The 21,571-nt window shown below is 54.2% G+C and overlaps 36 non-coding genes across 36 annotated transcripts; all 36 read left to right on the top strand.

Moving 5' to 3' along the window:
- Positions 1–332: 332 nt before the first annotated feature.
- On the top strand, positions 333–404 carry Trnah-gug. The gene has a single exon. It is a non-coding gene; the product is annotated as a tRNA-His (tRNA).
- Positions 405–1,151: 747 nt separating this feature from the next.
- Positions 1,152–1,233, top strand: Trnal-uag. The gene has a single exon. It is a non-coding gene; the product is annotated as a tRNA-Leu (tRNA).
- A 445-nt stretch (positions 1,234–1,678) lies between these two features.
- Trnae-cuc lies at positions 1,679–1,750 on the top strand. Its single transcript has one exon. It is a non-coding gene; the product is annotated as a tRNA-Glu (tRNA).
- A 374-nt stretch (positions 1,751–2,124) lies between these two features.
- Positions 2,125–2,196, top strand: Trnah-gug. The gene has a single exon. It is a non-coding gene; the product is annotated as a tRNA-His (tRNA).
- A 747-nt stretch (positions 2,197–2,943) lies between these two features.
- On the top strand, positions 2,944–3,025 carry Trnal-uag. Its single transcript has one exon. It is a non-coding gene; the product is annotated as a tRNA-Leu (tRNA).
- A 445-nt stretch (positions 3,026–3,470) lies between these two features.
- On the top strand, positions 3,471–3,542 carry Trnae-cuc. The gene has a single exon. It is a non-coding gene; the product is annotated as a tRNA-Glu (tRNA).
- A 374-nt stretch (positions 3,543–3,916) lies between these two features.
- Trnah-gug lies at positions 3,917–3,988 on the top strand. The gene has a single exon. It is a non-coding gene; the product is annotated as a tRNA-His (tRNA).
- Positions 3,989–4,735: 747 nt separating this feature from the next.
- Positions 4,736–4,817, top strand: Trnal-uag. The gene has a single exon. It is a non-coding gene; the product is annotated as a tRNA-Leu (tRNA).
- A 445-nt stretch (positions 4,818–5,262) lies between these two features.
- Trnae-cuc lies at positions 5,263–5,334 on the top strand. The gene has a single exon. It is a non-coding gene; the product is annotated as a tRNA-Glu (tRNA).
- Positions 5,335–5,708: 374 nt separating this feature from the next.
- Positions 5,709–5,780, top strand: Trnah-gug. The gene has a single exon. It is a non-coding gene; the product is annotated as a tRNA-His (tRNA).
- Positions 5,781–6,527: 747 nt separating this feature from the next.
- On the top strand, positions 6,528–6,609 carry Trnal-uag. The gene has a single exon. It is a non-coding gene; the product is annotated as a tRNA-Leu (tRNA).
- A 445-nt stretch (positions 6,610–7,054) lies between these two features.
- On the top strand, positions 7,055–7,126 carry Trnae-cuc. The gene has a single exon. It is a non-coding gene; the product is annotated as a tRNA-Glu (tRNA).
- Positions 7,127–7,500: 374 nt separating this feature from the next.
- Positions 7,501–7,572, top strand: Trnah-gug. Its single transcript has one exon. It is a non-coding gene; the product is annotated as a tRNA-His (tRNA).
- Positions 7,573–8,319: 747 nt separating this feature from the next.
- Trnal-uag lies at positions 8,320–8,401 on the top strand. The gene has a single exon. It is a non-coding gene; the product is annotated as a tRNA-Leu (tRNA).
- Positions 8,402–8,846: 445 nt separating this feature from the next.
- Positions 8,847–8,918, top strand: Trnae-cuc. The gene has a single exon. It is a non-coding gene; the product is annotated as a tRNA-Glu (tRNA).
- A 374-nt stretch (positions 8,919–9,292) lies between these two features.
- On the top strand, positions 9,293–9,364 carry Trnah-gug. The gene has a single exon. It is a non-coding gene; the product is annotated as a tRNA-His (tRNA).
- A 747-nt stretch (positions 9,365–10,111) lies between these two features.
- Positions 10,112–10,193, top strand: Trnal-uag. The gene has a single exon. It is a non-coding gene; the product is annotated as a tRNA-Leu (tRNA).
- Positions 10,194–10,638: 445 nt separating this feature from the next.
- Trnae-cuc lies at positions 10,639–10,710 on the top strand. Its single transcript has one exon. It is a non-coding gene; the product is annotated as a tRNA-Glu (tRNA).
- A 374-nt stretch (positions 10,711–11,084) lies between these two features.
- Positions 11,085–11,156, top strand: Trnah-gug. Its single transcript has one exon. It is a non-coding gene; the product is annotated as a tRNA-His (tRNA).
- A 747-nt stretch (positions 11,157–11,903) lies between these two features.
- Trnal-uag lies at positions 11,904–11,985 on the top strand. The gene has a single exon. It is a non-coding gene; the product is annotated as a tRNA-Leu (tRNA).
- A 445-nt stretch (positions 11,986–12,430) lies between these two features.
- Positions 12,431–12,502, top strand: Trnae-cuc. Its single transcript has one exon. It is a non-coding gene; the product is annotated as a tRNA-Glu (tRNA).
- Positions 12,503–12,876: 374 nt separating this feature from the next.
- On the top strand, positions 12,877–12,948 carry Trnah-gug. The gene has a single exon. It is a non-coding gene; the product is annotated as a tRNA-His (tRNA).
- A 747-nt stretch (positions 12,949–13,695) lies between these two features.
- Positions 13,696–13,777, top strand: Trnal-uag. The gene has a single exon. It is a non-coding gene; the product is annotated as a tRNA-Leu (tRNA).
- Positions 13,778–14,222: 445 nt separating this feature from the next.
- Trnae-cuc lies at positions 14,223–14,294 on the top strand. Its single transcript has one exon. It is a non-coding gene; the product is annotated as a tRNA-Glu (tRNA).
- Positions 14,295–14,668: 374 nt separating this feature from the next.
- Trnah-gug lies at positions 14,669–14,740 on the top strand. Its single transcript has one exon. It is a non-coding gene; the product is annotated as a tRNA-His (tRNA).
- A 747-nt stretch (positions 14,741–15,487) lies between these two features.
- Positions 15,488–15,569, top strand: Trnal-uag. Its single transcript has one exon. It is a non-coding gene; the product is annotated as a tRNA-Leu (tRNA).
- A 445-nt stretch (positions 15,570–16,014) lies between these two features.
- Positions 16,015–16,086, top strand: Trnae-cuc. The gene has a single exon. It is a non-coding gene; the product is annotated as a tRNA-Glu (tRNA).
- Positions 16,087–16,460: 374 nt separating this feature from the next.
- Positions 16,461–16,532, top strand: Trnah-gug. Its single transcript has one exon. It is a non-coding gene; the product is annotated as a tRNA-His (tRNA).
- Positions 16,533–17,279: 747 nt separating this feature from the next.
- Positions 17,280–17,361, top strand: Trnal-uag. The gene has a single exon. It is a non-coding gene; the product is annotated as a tRNA-Leu (tRNA).
- Positions 17,362–17,806: 445 nt separating this feature from the next.
- Trnae-cuc lies at positions 17,807–17,878 on the top strand. The gene has a single exon. It is a non-coding gene; the product is annotated as a tRNA-Glu (tRNA).
- Positions 17,879–18,252: 374 nt separating this feature from the next.
- On the top strand, positions 18,253–18,324 carry Trnah-gug. The gene has a single exon. It is a non-coding gene; the product is annotated as a tRNA-His (tRNA).
- Positions 18,325–19,071: 747 nt separating this feature from the next.
- Positions 19,072–19,153, top strand: Trnal-uag. Its single transcript has one exon. It is a non-coding gene; the product is annotated as a tRNA-Leu (tRNA).
- A 445-nt stretch (positions 19,154–19,598) lies between these two features.
- On the top strand, positions 19,599–19,670 carry Trnae-cuc. The gene has a single exon. It is a non-coding gene; the product is annotated as a tRNA-Glu (tRNA).
- A 374-nt stretch (positions 19,671–20,044) lies between these two features.
- Positions 20,045–20,116, top strand: Trnah-gug. The gene has a single exon. It is a non-coding gene; the product is annotated as a tRNA-His (tRNA).
- A 747-nt stretch (positions 20,117–20,863) lies between these two features.
- On the top strand, positions 20,864–20,945 carry Trnal-uag. The gene has a single exon. It is a non-coding gene; the product is annotated as a tRNA-Leu (tRNA).
- Positions 20,946–21,390: 445 nt separating this feature from the next.
- On the top strand, positions 21,391–21,462 carry Trnae-cuc. The gene has a single exon. It is a non-coding gene; the product is annotated as a tRNA-Glu (tRNA).
- The last annotated feature ends 109 nt before the right edge of the window (positions 21,463–21,571 follow it).

Raw genomic sequence — 21,571 nt, 5'->3', positions numbered from 1 at the left:
TTGCTCGACTGACGCTACGCTGACGCGTGCAGAAAGCTACGTTAAGTATGATTCACGGCAACACCTGACGGCGAGAGAGATGAAGCGTCTATCCACTTGTTATCCAGCCACATACCTGTAGTCAAGAGGCTTGGGGGACTGCAAGACATTGCCACGGAGGTGAATGCAGCTAACCACTGTAGTTAGTGTCCTGACAGCGCAGGCACGTTCATTTGCTCGTATACATGTGATGGAGACCGTGTCTCACACTGCTGTGGCGTACACCTTGGCCTAGGCTCTGCTGTGTATCGCCACTTGCATTACAGGCAGCTGCTTTCGCGGGCGCGTCCGTGGCCGTGATCGTCTAGTGGTTAGGACATTGCGTTGTGGCCGCAATAACCCAGGTTCGAATCCTGGTCACGGCAATTTTGAAAGTTTTGCCTTGCTGCCGTTGCAATGACGAGCACTCGAAATGACAGTACTCTCTTGATTTTTTCACTCGTGTTCCGCAGGCCGCAGTTTGCCCTACCACTTCATCCCCAACACGTAATGTCGCCTCCTAGAGCGCAGACGTCCGCTGCTCTCTGTAGTCGAAAAGGGCAGTTGTTTGAAGTGCGATGGATGAGCAGCCAGTCCCAGCAGAACCGGAAGCTGTGGCGTGCACTGTTTGTACAAATGCTAGGAACACTGGCGCACCAAGCAGCGCATGTAGCGTGGCCGAGCGCTTTAAGGCGCTGGTTTAAGGCACCAGACTCTCTGTAGGCGCGGTTTCGAATCCCGTAGCTGCCGGGGGCTTTGCTGTGATCGCGTTAAGCTGCCGCTTTTTCTTCAAGTGTAACCTCCTTGAGCTCACATATGTTTGATACATGGAGCATTCTAGCTCCGCCTGACAGTTACAGCTACGATACTTTAGTGGTTACGGAAAGCCCAGGTTCGAAACCTGGTCACGGCACGAAAACGTCTCTTGACGCTGTCTCCTTAACTGCGACAGCTACAGACAAGTGGCGTCGCTACCATACGGCGGGCACGGCTTTTTCTTGCTGTGGATGGCCTAAAGAGACGCTTCCAGTGGGAGAGCAGTGGAAATACATGGCACGGCGATTGCCAAGATACTTCCATTTCGAAGTGATCTTTGTAGTACAAACGAAACGTTTTGCGGCTGCTGCTCCAACGGTAACGTGGCCGAGCGGTCTAAGGCGCTGGTTTTAGGCACCAGTCTCTTCGGAGGCGTGGGTTCGAATCCCACCGTTGCCACTTTTTACGTCTCATTTTTGTGCCGTTGCGGTGTGTTCTCGTGGGGTAGGACGCAGCTCTTGTGACGCGCGTGTTGTGTAGGTAGCGTGGCCGAGCGGTCTAAGGCGCTGGTTTCAGGCACCATTCTCTTCGGAGGCGTGGGTTCCAATCCCACTCCTGCCAAACGTGTAATGTTTCCTGTGTCGAAGGCAGGTGCACTCATTGCCCGCAAAGGAAACAGCACAACAAGGCGTGAGCGTCTGCTTGGTGAATTGCCGTAGAACAGTGCGTGGTGCAACGACAGGATTTGTAGGCACCTTTTGCTCTCATCATTGCTGGCGTCCGTCTCCCCGAAATGCGTCCGGGGCACGCCGTTCTATAACGCGAGAGAGCGGATTTTTTACAGTTGTCGTCAGTTAACCGTGGGTGGCTGCTGCGTTCGCTGGAAAGAGCACTGCCGTCGTTATCCGGTGTGGTCTAGTGGCTAGGATACCTGGCTCTCACCCAGGAGGCCCGGGTTCGATTCCCGGTACCGGAATCGCGCGTTTTTGTTGCTCCTCTTATGCGACTTGTCTCGACTTTGCTCGACTGACGCTACGCTGACGCGTGCAGAAAGCTACGTTAAGTATGATTCACGGCAACACCTGACGGCGAGAGAGATGAAGCGTCTATCCACTTGTTATCCAGCCACATACCTGTAGTCAAGAGGCTTGGGGGACTGCAAGACATTGCCACGGAGGTGAATGCAGCTAACCACTGTAGTTAGTGTCCTGACAGCGCAGGCACGTTCATTTGCTCGTATACATGTGATGGAGACCGTGTCTCACACTGCTGTGGCGTACACCTTGGCCTAGGCTCTGCTGTGTATCGCCACTTGCATTACAGGCAGCTGCTTTCGCGGGCGCGTCCGTGGCCGTGATCGTCTAGTGGTTAGGACATTGCGTTGTGGCCGCAATAACCCAGGTTCGAATCCTGGTCACGGCAATTTTGAAAGTTTTGCCTTGCTGCCGTTGCAATGACGAGCACTCGAAATGACAGTACTCTCTTGATTTTTTCACTCGTGTTCCGCAGGCCGCAGTTTGCCCTACCACTTCATCCCCAACACGTAATGTCGCCTCCTAGAGCGCAGACGTCCGCTGCTCTCTGTAGTCGAAAAGGGCAGTTGTTTGAAGTGCGATGGATGAGCAGCCAGTCCCAGCAGAACCGGAAGCTGTGGCGTGCACTGTTTGTACAAATGCTAGGAACACTGGCGCACCAAGCAGCGCATGTAGCGTGGCCGAGCGCTTTAAGGCGCTGGTTTAAGGCACCAGACTCTCTGTAGGCGCGGTTTCGAATCCCGTAGCTGCCGGGGGCTTTGCTGTGATCGCGTTAAGCTGCCGCTTTTTCTTCAAGTGTAACCTCCTTGAGCTCACATATGTTTGATACATGGAGCATTCTAGCTCCGCCTGACAGTTACAGCTACGATACTTTAGTGGTTACGGAAAGCCCAGGTTCGAAACCTGGTCACGGCACGAAAACGTCTCTTGACGCTGTCTCCTTAACTGCGACAGCTACAGACAAGTGGCGTCGCTACCATACGGCGGGCACGGCTTTTTCTTGCTGTGGATGGCCTAAAGAGACGCTTCCAGTGGGAGAGCAGTGGAAATACATGGCACGGCGATTGCCAAGATACTTCCATTTCGAAGTGATCTTTGTAGTACAAACGAAACGTTTTGCGGCTGCTGCTCCAACGGTAACGTGGCCGAGCGGTCTAAGGCGCTGGTTTTAGGCACCAGTCTCTTCGGAGGCGTGGGTTCGAATCCCACCGTTGCCACTTTTTACGTCTCATTTTTGTGCCGTTGCGGTGTGTTCTCGTGGGGTAGGACGCAGCTCTTGTGACGCGCGTGTTGTGTAGGTAGCGTGGCCGAGCGGTCTAAGGCGCTGGTTTCAGGCACCATTCTCTTCGGAGGCGTGGGTTCCAATCCCACTCCTGCCAAACGTGTAATGTTTCCTGTGTCGAAGGCAGGTGCACTCATTGCCCGCAAAGGAAACAGCACAACAAGGCGTGAGCGTCTGCTTGGTGAATTGCCGTAGAACAGTGCGTGGTGCAACGACAGGATTTGTAGGCACCTTTTGCTCTCATCATTGCTGGCGTCCGTCTCCCCGAAATGCGTCCGGGGCACGCCGTTCTATAACGCGAGAGAGCGGATTTTTTACAGTTGTCGTCAGTTAACCGTGGGTGGCTGCTGCGTTCGCTGGAAAGAGCACTGCCGTCGTTATCCGGTGTGGTCTAGTGGCTAGGATACCTGGCTCTCACCCAGGAGGCCCGGGTTCGATTCCCGGTACCGGAATCGCGCGTTTTTGTTGCTCCTCTTATGCGACTTGTCTCGACTTTGCTCGACTGACGCTACGCTGACGCGTGCAGAAAGCTACGTTAAGTATGATTCACGGCAACACCTGACGGCGAGAGAGATGAAGCGTCTATCCACTTGTTATCCAGCCACATACCTGTAGTCAAGAGGCTTGGGGGACTGCAAGACATTGCCACGGAGGTGAATGCAGCTAACCACTGTAGTTAGTGTCCTGACAGCGCAGGCACGTTCATTTGCTCGTATACATGTGATGGAGACCGTGTCTCACACTGCTGTGGCGTACACCTTGGCCTAGGCTCTGCTGTGTATCGCCACTTGCATTACAGGCAGCTGCTTTCGCGGGCGCGTCCGTGGCCGTGATCGTCTAGTGGTTAGGACATTGCGTTGTGGCCGCAATAACCCAGGTTCGAATCCTGGTCACGGCAATTTTGAAAGTTTTGCCTTGCTGCCGTTGCAATGACGAGTACTCGAAATGACAGTACTCTCTTGATTTTTTCACTCGTGTTCCGCAGGCCGCAGTTTGCCCTACCACTTCATCCCCAACACGTAATGTCGCCTCCTAGAGCGCAGACGTCCGCTGCTCTCTGTAGTCGAAAAGGGCAGTTGTTTGAAGTGCGATGGATGAGCAGCCAGTCCCAGCAGAACCGGAAGCTGTGGCGTGCACTGTTTGTACAAATGCTAGGAACACTGGCGCACCAAGCAGCGCATGTAGCGTGGCCGAGCGCTTTAAGGCGCTGGTTTAAGGCACCAGACTCTCTGTAGGCGCGGTTTCGAATCCCGTAGCTGCCGGGGGCTTTGCTGTGATCGCGTTAAGCTGCCGCTTTTTCTTCAAGTGTAACCTCCTTGAGCTCACATATGTTTGATACATGGAGCATTCTAGCTCCGCCTGACAGTTACAGCTACGATACTTTAGTGGTTACGGAAAGCCCAGGTTCGAAACCTGGTCACGGCACGAAAACGTCTCTTGACGCTGTCTCCTTAACTGCGACAGCTACAGACAAGTGGCGTCGCTACCATACGGCGGGCACGGCTTTTTCTTGCTGTGGATGGCCTAAAGAGACGCTTCCAGTGGGAGAGCAGTGGAAATACATGGCACGGCGATTGCCAAGATACTTCCATTTCGAAGTGATCTTTGTAGTACAAACGAAACGTTTTGCGGCTGCTGCTCCAACGGTAACGTGGCCGAGCGGTCTAAGGCGCTGGTTTTAGGCACCAGTCTCTTCGGAGGCGTGGGTTCGAATCCCACCGTTGCCACTTTTTACGTCTCATTTTTGTGCCGTTGCGGTGTGTTCTCGTGGGGTAGGACGCAGCTCTTGTGACGCGCGTGTTGTGTAGGTAGCGTGGCCGAGCGGTCTAAGGCGCTGGTTTCAGGCACCATTCTCTTCGGAGGCGTGGGTTCCAATCCCACTCCTGCCAAACGTGTAATGTTTCCTGTGTCGAAGGCAGGTGCACTCATTGCCCGCAAAGGAAACAGCACAACAAGGCGTGAGCGTCTGCTTGGTGAATTGCCGTAGAACAGTGCGTGGTGCAACGACAGGATTTGTAGGCACCTTTTGCTCTCATCATTGCTGGCGTCCGTCTCCCCGAAATGCGTCCGGGGCACGCCGTTCTATAACGCGAGAGAGCGGATTTTTTACAGTTGTCGTCAGTTAACCGTGGGTGGCTGCTGCGTTCGCTGGAAAGAGCACTGCCGTCGTTATCCGGTGTGGTCTAGTGGCTAGGATACCTGGCTCTCACCCAGGAGGCCCGGGTTCGATTCCCGGTACCGGAATCGCGCGTTTTTGTTGCTCCTCTTATGCGACTTGTCTCGACTTTGCTCGACTGACGCTACGCTGACGCGTGCAGAAAGCTACGTTAAGTATGATTCACGGCAACACCTGACGGCGAGAGAGATGAAGCGTCTATCCACTTGTTATCCAGCCACATACCTGTAGTCAAGAGGCTTGGGGGACTGCAAGACATTGCCACGGAGGTGAATGCAGCTAACCACTGTAGTTAGTGTCCTGACAGCGCAGGCACGTTCATTTGCTCGTATACATGTGATGGAGACCGTGTCTCACACTGCTGTGGCGTACACCTTGGCCTAGGCTCTGCTGTGTATCGCCACTTGCATTACAGGCAGCTGCTTTCGCGGGCGCGTCCGTGGCCGTGATCGTCTAGTGGTTAGGACATTGCGTTGTGGCCGCAATAACCCAGGTTCGAATCCTGGTCACGGCAATTTTGAAAGTTTTGCCTTGCTGCCGTTGCAATGACGAGCACTCGAAATGACAGTACTCTCTTGATTTTTTCACTCGTGTTCCGCAGGCCGCAGTTTGCCCTACCACTTCATCCCCAACACGTAATGTCGCCTCCTAGAGCGCAGACGTCCGCTGCTCTCTGTAGTCGAAAAGGGCAGTTGTTTGAAGTGCGATGGATGAGCAGCCAGTCCCAGCAGAACCGGAAGCTGTGGCGTGCACTGTTTGTACAAATGCTAGGAACACTGGCGCACCAAGCAGCGCATGTAGCGTGGCCGAGCGCTTTAAGGCGCTGGTTTAAGGCACCAGACTCTCTGTAGGCGCGGTTTCGAATCCCGTAGCTGCCGGGGGCTTTGCTGTGATCGCGTTAAGCTGCCGCTTTTTCTTCAAGTGTAACCTCCTTGAGCTCACATATGTTTGATACATGGAGCATTCTAGCTCCGCCTGACAGTTACAGCTACGATACTTTAGTGGTTACGGAAAGCCCAGGTTCGAAACCTGGTCACGGCACGAAAACGTCTCTTGACGCTGTCTCCTTAACTGCGACAGCTACAGACAAGTGGCGTCGCTACCATACGGCGGGCACGGCTTTTTCTTGCTGTGGATGGCCTAAAGAGACGCTTCCAGTGGGAGAGCAGTGGAAATACATGGCACGGCGATTGCCAAGATACTTCCATTTCGAAGTGATCTTTGTAGTACAAACGAAACGTTTTGCGGCTGCTGCTCCAACGGTAACGTGGCCGAGCGGTCTAAGGCGCTGGTTTTAGGCACCAGTCTCTTCGGAGGCGTGGGTTCGAATCCCACCGTTGCCACTTTTTACGTCTCATTTTTGTGCCGTTGCGGTGTGTTCTCGTGGGGTAGGACGCAGCTCTTGTGACGCGCGTGTTGTGTAGGTAGCGTGGCCGAGCGGTCTAAGGCGCTGGTTTCAGGCACCATTCTCTTCGGAGGCGTGGGTTCCAATCCCACTCCTGCCAAACGTGTAATGTTTCCTGTGTCGAAGGCAGGTGCACTCATTGCCCGCAAAGGAAACAGCACAACAAGGCGTGAGCGTCTGCTTGGTGAATTGCCGTAGAACAGTGCGTGGTGCAACGACAGGATTTGTAGGCACCTTTTGCTCTCATCATTGCTGGCGTCCGTCTCCCCGAAATGCGTCCGGGGCACGCCGTTCTATAACGCGAGAGAGCGGATTTTTTACAGTTGTCGTCAGTTAACCGTGGGTGGCTGCTGCGTTCGCTGGAAAGAGCACTGCCGTCGTTATCCGGTGTGGTCTAGTGGCTAGGATACCTGGCTCTCACCCAGGAGGCCCGGGTTCGATTCCCGGTACCGGAATCGCGCGTTTTTGTTGCTCCTCTTATGCGACTTGTCTCGACTTTGCTCGACTGACGCTACGCTGACGCGTGCAGAAAGCTACGTTAAGTATGATTCACGGCAACACCTGACGGCGAGAGAGATGAAGCGTCTATCCACTTGTTATCCAGCCACATACCTGTAGTCAAGAGGCTTGGGGGACTGCAAGACATTGCCACGGAGGTGAATGCAGCTAACCACTGTAGTTAGTGTCCTGACAGCGCAGGCACGTTCATTTGCTCGTATACATGTGATGGAGACCGTGTCTCACACTGCTGTGGCGTACACCTTGGCCTAGGCTCTGCTGTGTATCGCCACTTGCATTACAGGCAGCTGCTTTCGCGGGCGCGTCCGTGGCCGTGATCGTCTAGTGGTTAGGACATTGCGTTGTGGCCGCAATAACCCAGGTTCGAATCCTGGTCACGGCAATTTTGAAAGTTTTGCCTTGCTGCCGTTGCAATGACGAGCACTCGAAATGACAGTACTCTCTTGATTTTTTCACTCGTGTTCCGCAGGCCGCAGTTTGCCCTACCACTTCATCCCCAACACGTAATGTCGCCTCCTAGAGCGCAGACGTCCGCTGCTCTCTGTAGTCGAAAAGGGCAGTTGTTTGAAGTGCGATGGATGAGCAGCCAGTCCCAGCAGAACCGGAAGCTGTGGCGTGCACTGTTTGTACAAATGCTAGGAACACTGGCGCACCAAGCAGCGCATGTAGCGTGGCCGAGCGCTTTAAGGCGCTGGTTTAAGGCACCAGACTCTCTGTAGGCGCGGTTTCGAATCCCGTAGCTGCCGGGGGCTTTGCTGTGATCGCGTTAAGCTGCCGCTTTTTCTTCAAGTGTAACCTCCTTGAGCTCACATATGTTTGATACATGGAGCATTCTAGCTCCGCCTGACAGTTACAGCTACGATACTTTAGTGGTTACGGAAAGCCCAGGTTCGAAACCTGGTCACGGCACGAAAACGTCTCTTGACGCTGTCTCCTTAACTGCGACAGCTACAGACAAGTGGCGTCGCTACCATACGGCGGGCACGGCTTTTTCTTGCTGTGGATGGCCTAAAGAGACGCTTCCAGTGGGAGAGCAGTGGAAATACATGGCACGGCGATTGCCAAGATACTTCCATTTCGAAGTGATCTTTGTAGTACAAACGAAACGTTTTGCGGCTGCTGCTCCAACGGTAACGTGGCCGAGCGGTCTAAGGCGCTGGTTTTAGGCACCAGTCTCTTCGGAGGCGTGGGTTCGAATCCCACCGTTGCCACTTTTTACGTCTCATTTTTGTGCCGTTGCGGTGTGTTCTCGTGGGGTAGGACGCAGCTCTTGTGACGCGCGTGTTGTGTAGGTAGCGTGGCCGAGCGGTCTAAGGCGCTGGTTTCAGGCACCATTCTCTTCGGAGGCGTGGGTTCCAATCCCACTCCTGCCAAACGTGTAATGTTTCCTGTGTCGAAGGCAGGTGCACTCATTGCCCGCAAAGGAAACAGCACAACAAGGCGTGAGCGTCTGCTTGGTGAATTGCCGTAGAACAGTGCGTGGTGCAACGACAGGATTTGTAGGCACCTTTTGCTCTCATCATTGCTGGCGTCCGTCTCCCCGAAATGCGTCCGGGGCACGCCGTTCTATAACGCGAGAGAGCGGATTTTTTACAGTTGTCGTCAGTTAACCGTGGGTGGCTGCTGCGTTCGCTGGAAAGAGCACTGCCGTCGTTATCCGGTGTGGTCTAGTGGCTAGGATACCTGGCTCTCACCCAGGAGGCCCGGGTTCGATTCCCGGTACCGGAATCGCGCGTTTTTGTTGCTCCTCTTATGCGACTTGTCTCGACTTTGCTCGACTGACGCTACGCTGACGCGTGCAGAAAGCTACGTTAAGTATGATTCACGGCAACACCTGACGGCGAGAGAGATGAAGCGTCTATCCACTTGTTATCCAGCCACATACCTGTAGTCAAGAGGCTTGGGGGACTGCAAGACATTGCCACGGAGGTGAATGCAGCTAACCACTGTAGTTAGTGTCCTGACAGCGCAGGCACGTTCATTTGCTCGTATACATGTGATGGAGACCGTGTCTCACACTGCTGTGGCGTACACCTTGGCCTAGGCTCTGCTGTGTATCGCCACTTGCATTACAGGCAGCTGCTTTCGCGGGCGCGTCCGTGGCCGTGATCGTCTAGTGGTTAGGACATTGCGTTGTGGCCGCAATAACCCAGGTTCGAATCCTGGTCACGGCAATTTTGAAAGTTTTGCCTTGCTGCCGTTGCAATGACGAGTACTCGAAATGACAGTACTCTCTTGATTTTTTCACTCGTGTTCCGCAGGCCGCAGTTTGCCCTACCACTTCATCCCCAACACGTAATGTCGCCTCCTAGAGCGCAGACGTCCGCTGCTCTCTGTAGTCGAAAAGGGCAGTTGTTTGAAGTGCGATGGATGAGCAGCCAGTCCCAGCAGAACCGGAAGCTGTGGCGTGCACTGTTTGTACAAATGCTAGGAACACTGGCGCACCAAGCAGCGCATGTAGCGTGGCCGAGCGCTTTAAGGCGCTGGTTTAAGGCACCAGACTCTCTGTAGGCGCGGTTTCGAATCCCGTAGCTGCCGGGGGCTTTGCTGTGATCGCGTTAAGCTGCCGCTTTTTCTTCAAGTGTAACCTCCTTGAGCTCACATATGTTTGATACATGGAGCATTCTAGCTCCGCCTGACAGTTACAGCTACGATACTTTAGTGGTTACGGAAAGCCCAGGTTCGAAACCTGGTCACGGCACGAAAACGTCTCTTGACGCTGTCTCCTTAACTGCGACAGCTAGAGACAAGTGGCGTCGCTACCATACGGCGGGCACGGCTTTTTCTTGCTGTGGATGGCCTAAAGAGACGCTTCCAGTGGGAGAGCAGTGGAAATACATGGCACGGCGATTGCCAAGATACTTCCATTTCGAAGTGATCTTTGTAGTACAAACGAAACGTTTTGCGGCTGCTGCTCCAACGGTAACGTGGCCGAGCGGTCTAAGGCGCTGGTTTTAGGCACCAGTCTCTTCGGAGGCGTGGGTTCGAATCCCACCGTTGCCACTTTTTACGTCTCATTTTTGTGCCGTTGCGGTGTGTTCTCGTGGGGTAGGACGCAGCTCTTGTGACGCGCGTGTTGTGTAGGTAGCGTGGCCGAGCGGTCTAAGGCGCTGGTTTCAGGCACCGTTCTCTTCGGAGGCGTGGGTTCCAATCCCACTCCTGCCAAACGTGTAATGTTTCCTGTGTCGAAGGCAGGTGCACTCATTGCCCGCAAAGGAAACAGCACAACAAGGCGTGAGCGTCTGCTTGGTGAATTGCCGTAGAACAGTGCGTGGTGCAACGACAGGATTTGTAGGCACCTTTTGCTCTCATCATTGCTGGCGTCCGTCTCCCCGAAATGCGTCCGGGGCACGCCGTTCTATAACGCGAGAGAGCGGATTTTTTACAGTTGTCGTCAGTTAACCGTGGGTGGCTGCTGCGTTCGCTGGAAAGAGCACTGCCGTCGTTATCCGGTGTGGTCTAGTGGCTAGGATACCTGGCTCTCACCCAGGAGGCCCGGGTTCGATTCCCGGTACCGGAATCGCGCGTTTTTGTTGCTCCTCTTATGCGACTTGTCTCGACTTTGCTCGACTGACGCTACGCTGACGCGTGCAGAAAGCTACGTTAAGTATGATTCACGGCAACACCTGACGGCGAGAGAGATGAAGCGTCTATCCACTTGTTATCCAGCCACATACCTGTAGTCAAGAGGCTTGGGGGACTGCAAGACATTGCCACGGAGGTGAATGCAGCTAACCACTGTAGTTAGTGTCCTGACAGCGCAGGCACGTTCATTTGCTCGTATACATGTGATGGAGACCGTGTCTCACACTGCTGTGGCGTACACCTTGGCCTAGGCTCTGCTGTGTATCGCCACTTGCATTACAGGCAGCTGCTTTCGCGGGCGCGTCCGTGGCCGTGATCGTCTAGTGGTTAGGACATTGCGTTGTGGCCGCAATAACCCAGGTTCGAATCCTGGTCACGGCAATTTTGAAAGTTTTGCCTTGCTGCCGTTGCAATGACGAGTACTCGAAATGACAGTACTCTCTTGATTTTTTCACTCGTGTTCCGCAGGCCGCAGTTTGCCCTACCACTTCATCCCCAACACGTAATGTCGCCTCCTAGAGCGCAGGCGTCCGCTGCTCTCTGTAGTCGAAAAGGGCAGTTGTTTGAAGTGCGATGGATGAGCAGCCAGTCCCAGCAGAACCGGAAGCTGTGGCGTGCACTGTTTGTACAAATGCTAGGAACACTGGCGCACCAAGCAGCGCATGTAGCGTGGCCGAGCGCTTTAAGGCGCTGGTTTAAGGCACCAGACTCTCTGTAGGCGCGGTTTCGAATCCCGTAGCTGCCGGGGGCTTTGCTGTGATCGCGTTAAGCTGCCGCTTTTTCTTCAAGTGTAACCTCCTTGAGCTCACATATGTTTGATACATGGAGCATTCTAGCTCCGCCTGACAGTTACAGCTACGATACTTTAGTGGTTACGGAAAGCCCAGGTTCGAAACCTGGTCACGGCACGAAAACGTCTCTTGACGCTGTCTCCTTAACTGCGACAGCTACAGACAAGTGGCGTCGCTACCATACGGCGGGCACGGCTTTTTCTTGCTGTGGATGGCCTAAAGAGACGCTTCCAGTGGGAGAGCAGTGGAAATACATGGCACGGCGATTGCCAAGATACTTCCATTTCGAAGTGATCTTTGTAGTACAAACGAAACGTTTTGCGGCTGCTGCTCCAACGGTAACGTGGCCGAGCGGTCTAAGGCGCTGGTTTTAGGCACCAGTCTCTTCGGAGGCGTGGGTTCGAATCCCACCGTTGCCACTTTTTACGTCTCATTTTTGTGCCGTTGCGGTGTGTTCTCGTGGGGTAGGACGCAGCTCTTGTGACGCGCGTGTTGTGTAGGTAGCGTGGCCGAGCGGTCTAAGGCGCTGGTTTCAGGCACCATTCTCTTCGGAGGCGTGGGTTCCAATCCCACTCCTGCCAAACGTGTAATGTTTCCTGTGTCGAAGGCAGGTGCACTCATTGCCCGCAAAGGAAACAGCACAACAAGGCGTGAGCGTCTGCTTGGTGAATTGCCGTAGAACAGTGCGTGGTGCAACGACAGGATTTGTAGGCACCTTTTGCTCTCATCATTGCTGGCGTCCGTCTCCCCGAAATGCGTCCGGGGCACGCCGTTCTATAACGCGAGAGAGCGGATTTTTTACAGTTGTCGTCAGTTAACCGTGGGTGGCTGCTGCGTTCGCTGGAAAGAGCACTGCCGTCGTTATCCGGTGTGGTCTAGTGGCTAGGATACCTGGCTCTCACCCAGGAGGCCCGGGTTCGATTCCCGGTACCGGAATCGCGCGTTTTTGTTGCTCCTCTTATGCGACTTGTCTCGACTTTGCTCGACTGACGCTACGCTGACGCGTGCAGAAAGCTACGTTAAGTATGATTCACGGCAACACCTGACGGCGAGAGAGATGAAGCGTCTATCCACTTGTTATCCAGCCACATACCTGTAGTCAAGAGGCTTGGGGGACTGCAAGACATTGCCACGGAGGTGAATGCAGCTAACCACTGTAGTTAGTGTCCTGACAGCGCAGGCACGTTCATTTGCTCGTATACATGTGATGGAGACCGTGTCTCACACTGCTGTGGCGTACACCTTGGCCTAGGCTCTGCTGTGTATCGCCACTTGCATTACAGGCAGCTGCTTTCGCGGGCGCGTCCGTGGCCGTGATCGTCTAGTGGTTAGGACATTGCGTTGTGGCCGCAATAACCCAGGTTCGAATCCTGGTCACGGCAATTTTGAAAGTTTTGCCTTGCTGCCGTTGCAATGACGAGTACTCGAAATGACAGTACTCTCTTGATTTTTTCACTCGTGTTCCGCAGGCCGCAGTTTGCCCTACCACTTCATCCCCAACACGTAATGTCGCCTCCTAGAGCGCAGACGTCCGCTGCTCTCTGTAGTCGAAAAGGGCAGTTGTTTGAAGTGCGATGGATGAGCAGCCAGTCCCAGCAGAACCGGAAGCTGTGGCGTGCACTGTTTGTACAAATGCTAGGAACACTGGCGCACCAAGCAGCGCATGTAGCGTGGCCGAGCGCTTTAAGGCGCTGGTTTAAGGCACCAGACTCTCTGTAGGCGCGGTTTCGAATCCCGTAGCTGCCGGGGGCTTTGCTGTGATCGCGTTAAGCTGCCGCTTTTTCTTCAAGTGTAACCTCCTTGAGCTCACATATGTTTGATACATGGAGCATTCTAGCTCCGCCTGACAGTTACAGCTACGATACTTTAGTGGTTACGGAAAGCCCAGGTTCGAAACCTGGTCACGGCACGAAAACGTCTCTTGACGCTGTCTCCTTAACTGCGACAGCTACAGACAAGTGGCGTCGCTACCATACGGCGGGCACGGCTTTTTCTTGCTGTGGATGGCCTAAAGAGACGCTTCCAGTGGGAGAGCAGTGGAAATACATGGCACGGCAATTGCCAAGATACTTCCATTTCGAAGTGATCTTTGTAGTACAAACGAAACGTTTTGCGGCTGCTGCTCCAACGGTAACGTGGCCGAGCGGTCTAAGGCGCTGGTTTTAGGCACCAGTCTCTTCGGAGGCGTGGGTTCGAATCCCACCGTTGCCACTTTTTACGTCTCATTTTTGTGCCGTTGCGGTGTGTTCTCGTGGGGTAGGACGCAGCTCTTGTGACGCGCGTGTTGTGTAGGTAGCGTGGCCGAGCGGTCTAAGGCGCTGGTTTCAGGCACCATTCTCTTCGGAGGCGTGGGTTCCAATCCCACTCCTGCCAAACGTGTAATGTTTCCTGTGTCGAAGGCAGGTGCACTCATTGCCCGCAAAGGAAACAGCACAACAAGGCGTGAGCGTCTGCTTGGTGAATTGCCGTAGAACAGTGCGTGGTGCAACGACAGGATTTGTAGGCACCTTTTGCTCTCATCATTGCTGGCGTCCGTCTCCCCGAAATGCGTCCGGGGCACGCCGTTCTATAACGCGAGAGAGCGGATTTTTTACAGTTGTCGTCAGTTAACCGTGGGTGGCTGCTGCGTTCGCTGGAAAGAGCACTGCCGTCGTTATCCGGTGTGGTCTAGTGGCTAGGATACCTGGCTCTCACCCAGGAGGCCCGGGTTCGATTCCCGGTACCGGAATCGCGCGTTTTTGTTGCTCCTCTTATGCGACTTGTCTCGACTTTGCTCGACTGACGCTACGCTGACGCGTGCAGAAAGCTACGTTAAGTATGATTCACGGCAACACCTGACGGCGAGAGAGATGAAGCGTCTATCCACTTGTTATCCAGCCACATACCTGTAGTCAAGAGGCTTGGGGGACTGCAAGACATTGCCACGGAGGTGAATGCAGCTAACCACTGTAGTTAGTGTCCTGACAGCGCAGGCACGTTCATTTGCTCGTATACATGTGATGGAGACCGTGTCTCACACTGCTGTGGCGTACACCTTGGCCTAGGCTCTGCTGTGTATCGCCACTTGCATTACAGGCAGCTGCTTTCGCGGGCGCGTCCGTGGCCGTGATCGTCTAGTGGTTAGGACATTGCGTTGTGGCCGCAATAACCCAGGTTCGAATCCTGGTCACGGCAATTTTGAAAGTTTTGCCTTGCTGCCGTTGCAATGACGAGTACTCGAAATGACAGTACTCTCTTGATTTTTTCACTCGTGTTCCGCAGGCCGCAGTTTGCCCTACCACTTCATCCCCAACACGTAATGTCGCCTCCTAGAGCGCAGACGTCCGCTGCTCTCTGTAGTCGAAAAGGGCAGTTGTTTGAAGTGCGATGGATGAGCAGCCAGTCCCAGCAGAACCGGAAGCTGTGGCGTGCACTGTTTGTACAAATGCTAGGAACACTGGCGCACCAAGCAGCGCATGTAGCGTGGCCGAGCGCTTTAAGGCGCTGGTTTAAGGCACCAGACTCTCTGTAGGCGCGGTTTCGAATCCCGTAGCTGCCGGGGGCTTTGCTGTGATCGCGTTAAGCTGCCGCTTTTTCTTCAAGTGTAACCTCCTTGAGCTCACATATGTTTGATACATGGAGCATTCTAGCTCCGCCTGACAGTTACAGCTACGATACTTTAGTGGTTACGGAAAGCCCAGGTTCGAAACCTGGTCACGGCACGAAAACGTCTCTTGACGCTGTCTCCTTAACTGCGACAGCTACAGACAAGTGGCGTCGCTACCATACGGCGGGCACGGCTTTTTCTTGCTGTGGATGGCCTAAAGAGACGCTTCCAGTGGGAGAGCAGTGGAAATACATGGCACGGCGATTGCCAAGATACTTCCATTTCGAAGTGATCTTTGTAGTACAAACGAAACGTTTTGCGGCTGCTGCTCCAACGGTAACGTGGCCGAGCGGTCTAAGGCGCTGGTTTTAGGCACCAGTCTCTTCGGAGGCGTGGGTTCGAATCCCACCGTTGCCACTTTTTACGTCTCATTTTTGTGCCGTTGCGGTGTGTTCTCGTGGGGTAGGACGCAGCTCTTGTGACGCGCGTGTTGTGTAGGTAGCGTGGCCGAGCGGTCTAAGGCGCTGGTTTCAGGCACCATTCTCTTCGGAGGCGTGGGTTCCAATCCCACTCCTGCCAAACGTGTAATGTTTCCTGTGTCGAAGGCAGGTGCACTCATTGCCCGCAAAGGAAACAGCACAACAAGGCGTGAGCGTCTGCTTGGTGAATTGCCGTAGAACAGTGCGTGGTGCAACGACAGGATTTGTAGGCACCTTTTGCTCTCATCATTGCTGGCGTCCGTCTCCCCGAAATGCGTCCGGGGCACGCCGTTCTATAACGCGAGAGAGCGGATTTTTTACAGTTGTCGTCAGTTAACCGTGGGTGGCTGCTGCGTTCGCTGGAAAGAGCACTGCCGTCGTTATCCGGTGTGGTCTAGTGGCTAGGATACCTGGCTCTCACCCAGGAGGCCCGGGTTCGATTCCCGGTACCGGAATCGCGCGTTTTTGTTGCTCCTCTTATGCGACTTGTCTCGACTTTGCTCGACTGACGCTACGCTGACGCGTGCAGAAAGCTACGTTAAGTATGATTCACGGCAACACCTGACGGCGAGAGAGATGAAGCGTCTATCCACTTGTTATCCAGCCACATACCTGTAGTCAAGAGGCTTGGGGGACTGCAAGACATTGCCACGGAGGTGAATGCAGCTAACCACTGTAGTTAGTGTCCTGACAGCGCAGGCACGTTCATTTGCTCGTATACATGTGATGGAGACCGTGTCTCACACTGCTGTGGCGTACACCTTGGCCTAGGCTCTGCTGTGTATCGCCACTTGCATTACAGGCAGCTGCTTTCGCGGGCGCGTCCGTGGCCGTGATCGTCTAGTGGTTAGGACATTGCGTTGTGGCCGCAATAACCCAGGTTCGAATCCTGGTCACGGCAATTTTGAAAGTTTTGCCTTGCTGCCGTTGCAATGACGAGTACTCGAAATGACAGTACTCTCTTGATTTTTTCACTCGTGTTCCGCAGGCCGCAGTTTGCCCTACCACTTCATCCCCAACACGTAATGTCGCCTCCTAGAGCGCAGACGTCCGCTGCTCTCTGTAGTCGAAAAGGGCAGTTGTTTGAAGTGCGATGGATGAGCAGCCAGTCCCAGCAGAACCGGAAGCTGTGGCGTGCACTGTTTGTACAAATGCTAGGAACACTGGCGCACCAAGCAGCGCATGTAGCGTGGCCGAGCGCTTTAAGGCGCTGGTTTAAGGCACCAGACTCTCTGTAGGCGCGGTTTCGAATCCCGTAGCTGCCGGGGGCTTTGCTGTGATCGCGTTAAGCTGCCGCTTTTTCTTCAAGTGTAACCTCCTTGAGCTCACATATGTTTGATACATGGAGCATTCTAGCTCCGCCTGACAGTTACAGCTACGATACTTTAGTGGTTACGGAAAGCCCAGGTTCGAAACCTGGTCACGGCACGAAAACGTCTCTTGACGCTGTCTCCTTAACTGCGACAGCTACAGACAAGTGGCGTCGCTACCATACGGCGGGCACGGCTTTTTCTTGCTGTGGATGGCCTAAAGAGACGCTTCCAGTGGGAGAGCAGTGGAAATACATGGCACGGCAATTGCCAAGATACTTCCATTTCGAAGTGATCTTTGTAGTACAAACGAAACGTTTTGCGGCTGCTGCTCCAACGGTAACGTGGCCGAGCGGTCTAAGGCGCTGGTTTTAGGCACCAGTCTCTTCGGAGGCGTGGGTTCGAATCCCACCGTTGCCACTTTTTACGTCTCATTTTTGTGCCGTTGCGGTGTGTTCTCGTGGGGTAGGACGCAGCTCTTGTGACGCGCGTGTTGTGTAGGTAGCGTGGCCGAGCGGTCTAAGGCGCTGGTTTCAGGCACCATTCTCTTCGGAGGCGTGGGTTCCAATCCCACTCCTGCCAAACGTGTAATGTTTCCTGTGTCGAAGGCAGGTGCACTCATTGCCCGCAAAGGAAACAGCACAACAAGGCGTGAGCGTCTGCTTGGTGAATTGCCGTAGAACAGTGCGTGGTGCAACGACAGGATTTGTAGGCACCTTTTGCTCTCATCATTGCTGGCGTCCGTCTCCCCGAAATGCGTCCGGGGCACGCCGTTCTATAACGCGAGAGAGCGGATTTTTTACAGTTGTCGTCAGTTAACCGTGGGTGGCTGCTGCGTTCGCTGGAAAGAGCACTGCCGTCGTTATCCGGTGTGGTCTAGTGGCTAGGATACCTGGCTCTCACCCAGGAGGCCCGGGTTCGATTCCCGGTACCGGAATCGCGCGTTTTTGTTGCTCCTCTTATGCGACTTGTCTCGACTTTGCTCGACTGACGCTACGCTGACGCGTGCAGAAAGCTACGTTAAGTATGATTCACGGCAACACCTGACGGCGAGAGAGATGAAGCGTCTATCCACTTGTTATCCAGCCACATACCTGTAGTCAAGAGGCTTGGGGGACTGCAAGACATTGCCACGGAGGTGAATGCAGCTAACCACTGTAGTTAGTGTCCTGACAGCGCAGGCACGTTCATTTGCTCGTATACATGTGATGGAGACCGTGTCTCACACTGCTGTGGCGTACACCTTGGCCTAGGCTCTGCTGTGTATCGCCACTTGCATTACAGGCAGCTGCTTTCGCGGGCGCGTCCGTGGCCGTGATCGTCTAGTGGTTAGGACATTGCGTTGTGGCCGCAATAACCCAGGTTCGAATCCTGGTCACGGCAATTTTGAAAGTTTTGCCTTGCTGCCGTTGCAATGACGAGTACTCGAAATGACAGTACTCTCTTGATTTTTTCACTCGTGTTCCGCAGGCCGCAGTTTGCCCTACCACTTCATCCCCAACACGTAATGTCGCCTCCTAGAGCGCAGACGTCCGCTGCTCTCTGTAGTCGAAAAGGGCAGTTGTTTGAAGTGCGATGGATGAGCAGCCAGTCCCAGCAGAACCGGAAGCTGTGGCGTGCACTGTTTGTACAAATGCTAGGAACACTGGCGCACCAAGCAGCGCATGTAGCGTGGCCGAGCGCTTTAAGGCGCTGGTTTAAGGCACCAGACTCTCTGTAGGCGCGGTTTCGAATCCCGTAGCTGCCGGGGGCTTTGCTGTGATCGCGTTAAGCTGCCGCTTTTTCTTCAAGTGTAACCTCCTTGAGCTCACATATGTTTGATACATGGAGCATTCTAGCTCCGCCTGACAGTTACAGCTACGATACTTTAGTGGTTACGGAAAGCCCAGGTTCGAAACCTGGTCACGGCACGAAAACGTCTCTTGACGCTGTCTCCTTAACTGCGACAGCTACAGACAAGTGGCGTCGCTACCATACGGCGGGCACGGCTTTTTCTTGCTGTGGATGGCCTAAAGAGACGCTTCCAGTGGGAGAGCAGTGGAAATACATGGCACGGCGATTGCCAAGATACTTCCATTTCGAAGTGATCTTTGTAGTACAAACGAAACGTTTTGCGGCTGCTGCTCCAACGGTAACGTGGCCGAGCGGTCTAAGGCGCTGGTTTTAGGCACCAGTCTCTTCGGAGGCGTGGGTTCGAATCCCACCGTTGCCACTTTTTACGTCTCATTTTTGTGCCGTTGCGGTGTGTTCTCGTGGGGTAGGACGCAGCTCTTGTGACGCGCGTGTTGTGTAGGTAGCGTGGCCGAGCGGTCTAAGGCGCTGGTTTCAGGCACCATTCTCTTCGGAGGCGTGGGTTCCAATCCCACTCCTGCCAAACGTGTAATGTTTCCTGTGTCGAAGGCAGGTGCACTCATTGCCCGCAAAGGAAACAGCACAACAAGGCGTGAGCGTCTGCTTGGTGAATTGCCGTAGAACAGTGCGTGGTGCAACGACAGGATTTGTAGGCACCTTTTGCTCTCATCATTGCTGGCGTCCGTCTCCCCGAAATGCGTCCGGGGCACGCCGTTCTATAACGCGAGAGAGCGGATTTTTTACAGTTGTCGTCAGTTAACCGTGGGTGGCTGCTGCGTTCGCTGGAAAGAGCACTGCCGTCGTTATCCGGTGTGGTCTAGTGGCTAGGATACCTGGCTCTCACCCAGGAGGCCCGGGTTCGATTCCCGGTACCGGAATCGCGCGTTTTTGTTGCTCCTCTTATGCGACTTGTCTCGACTTTGCTCGACTGACGCTACGCTGACGCGTGCAGAAAGCTACGTTAAGTATGATTCACGGCAACACCTGACGGCGAGAGAGATGAAGCGTCTATCCACTTGTTATCCAGCCACATACCTGTAGTCAAGAGGCTTGGGGGACTGCAAGACATTGCCACGGAGGTGAATGCAGCTAACCACTGTAGTTAGTGTCCTGACAGCGCAGGCACGTTCATTTGCTCGTATACATGTGATGGAGACCGTGTCTCACACTGCTGTGGCGTACACCTTGGCCTAGGCTCTGCTGTGTATCGCCACTTGCATTACAGGCAGCTGCTTTCGCGGGCGCGTCCGTGGCCGTGATCGTCTAGTGGTTAGGACATTGCGTTGTGGCCGCAATAACCCAGGTTCGAATCCTGGTCACGGCAATTTTGAAAGTTTTGCCTTGCTGCCGTTGCAATGACGAGTACTCGAAATGACAGTACTCTCTTGATTTTTTCACTCGTGTTCCGCAGGCCGCAGTTTGCCCTACCACTTCATCCCCAACACGTAATGTCGCCTCCTAGAGCGCAGACGTCCGCTGCTCTCTGTAGTCGAAAAGGGCAGTTGTTTGAAGTGCGATGGATGAGCAGCCAGTCCCAGCAGAACCGGAAGCTGTGGCGTGCACTGTTTGTACAAATGCTAGGAACACTGGCGCACCAAGCAGCGCATGTAGCGTGGCCGAGCGCTTTAAGGCGCTGGTTTAAGGCACCAGACTCTCTGTAGGCGCGGTTTCGAATCCCGTAGCTGCCGGGGGCTTTGCTGTGATCGCGTTAAGCTGCCGCTTTTTCTTCAAGTGTAACCTCCTTGAGCTCACATATGTTTGATACATGGAGCATTCTAGCTCCGCCTGACAGTTACAGCTACGATACTTTAGTGGTTACGGAAAGCCCAGGTTCGAAACCTGGTCACGGCACGAAAACGTCTCTTGACGCTGTCTCCTTAACTGCGACAGCTACAGACAAGTGGCGTCGCTACCATACGGCGGGCACGGCTTTTTCTTGCTGTGGATGGCCTAAAGAGACGCTTCCAGTGGGAGAGCAGTGGAAATACATGGCACGGCGATTGCCAAGATACTTCCATTTCGAAGTGATCTTTGTAGTACAAACGAAACGTTTTGCGGCTGCTGCTCCAACGGTAACGTGGCCGAGCGGTCTAAGGCGCTGGTTTTAGGCACCAGTCTCTTCGGAGGCGTGGGTTCGAATCCCACCGTTGCCACTTTTTACGTCTCATTTTTGTGCCGTTGCGGTGTGTTCTCGTGGGGTAGGACGCAGCTCTTGTGACGCGCGTGTTGTGTAGGTAGCGTGGCCGAGCGGTCTAAGGCGCTGGTTTCAGGCACCATTCTCTTCGGAGGCGTGGGTTCCAATCCCACTCCTGCCAAACGTGTAATGTTTCCTGTGTCGAAGGCAGGTGCACTCATTGCCCGCAAAGGAAACAGCACAACAAGGCGTGAGCGTCTGCTTGGTGAATTGCCGTAGAACAGTGCGTGGTGCAACGACAGGATTTGTAGGCACCTTTTGCTCTCATCATTGCTGGCGTCCGTCTCCCCGAAATGCGTCCGGGGCACGCCGTTCTATAACGCGAGAGAGCGGATTTTTTACAGTTGTCGTCAGTTAACCGTGGGTGGCTGCTGCGTTCGCTGGAAAGAGCACTGCCGTCGTTATCCGGTGTGGTCTAGTGGCTAGGATACCTGGCTCTCACCCAGGAGGCCCGGGTTCGATTCCCGGTACCGGAATCGCGCGTTTTTGTTGCTCCTCTTATGCGACTTGTCTCGACTTTGCTCGACTGACGCTACGCTGACGCGTGCAGAAAGCTACGTTAAGTATGATTCACGGCAACACCTG

This window comes from Schistocerca piceifrons, unplaced genomic scaffold, assembly GCF_021461385.2.
Source record: "Schistocerca piceifrons isolate TAMUIC-IGC-003096 unplaced genomic scaffold, iqSchPice1.1 HiC_scaffold_350, whole genome shotgun sequence".
Lineage (NCBI taxonomy): Eukaryota > Metazoa > Arthropoda > Insecta > Orthoptera > Acrididae > Schistocerca > Schistocerca piceifrons.
The sequence above is the reverse complement of the archived record's forward strand: the minus strand, read 5'-3'. Positions and strand labels throughout refer to the sequence as shown.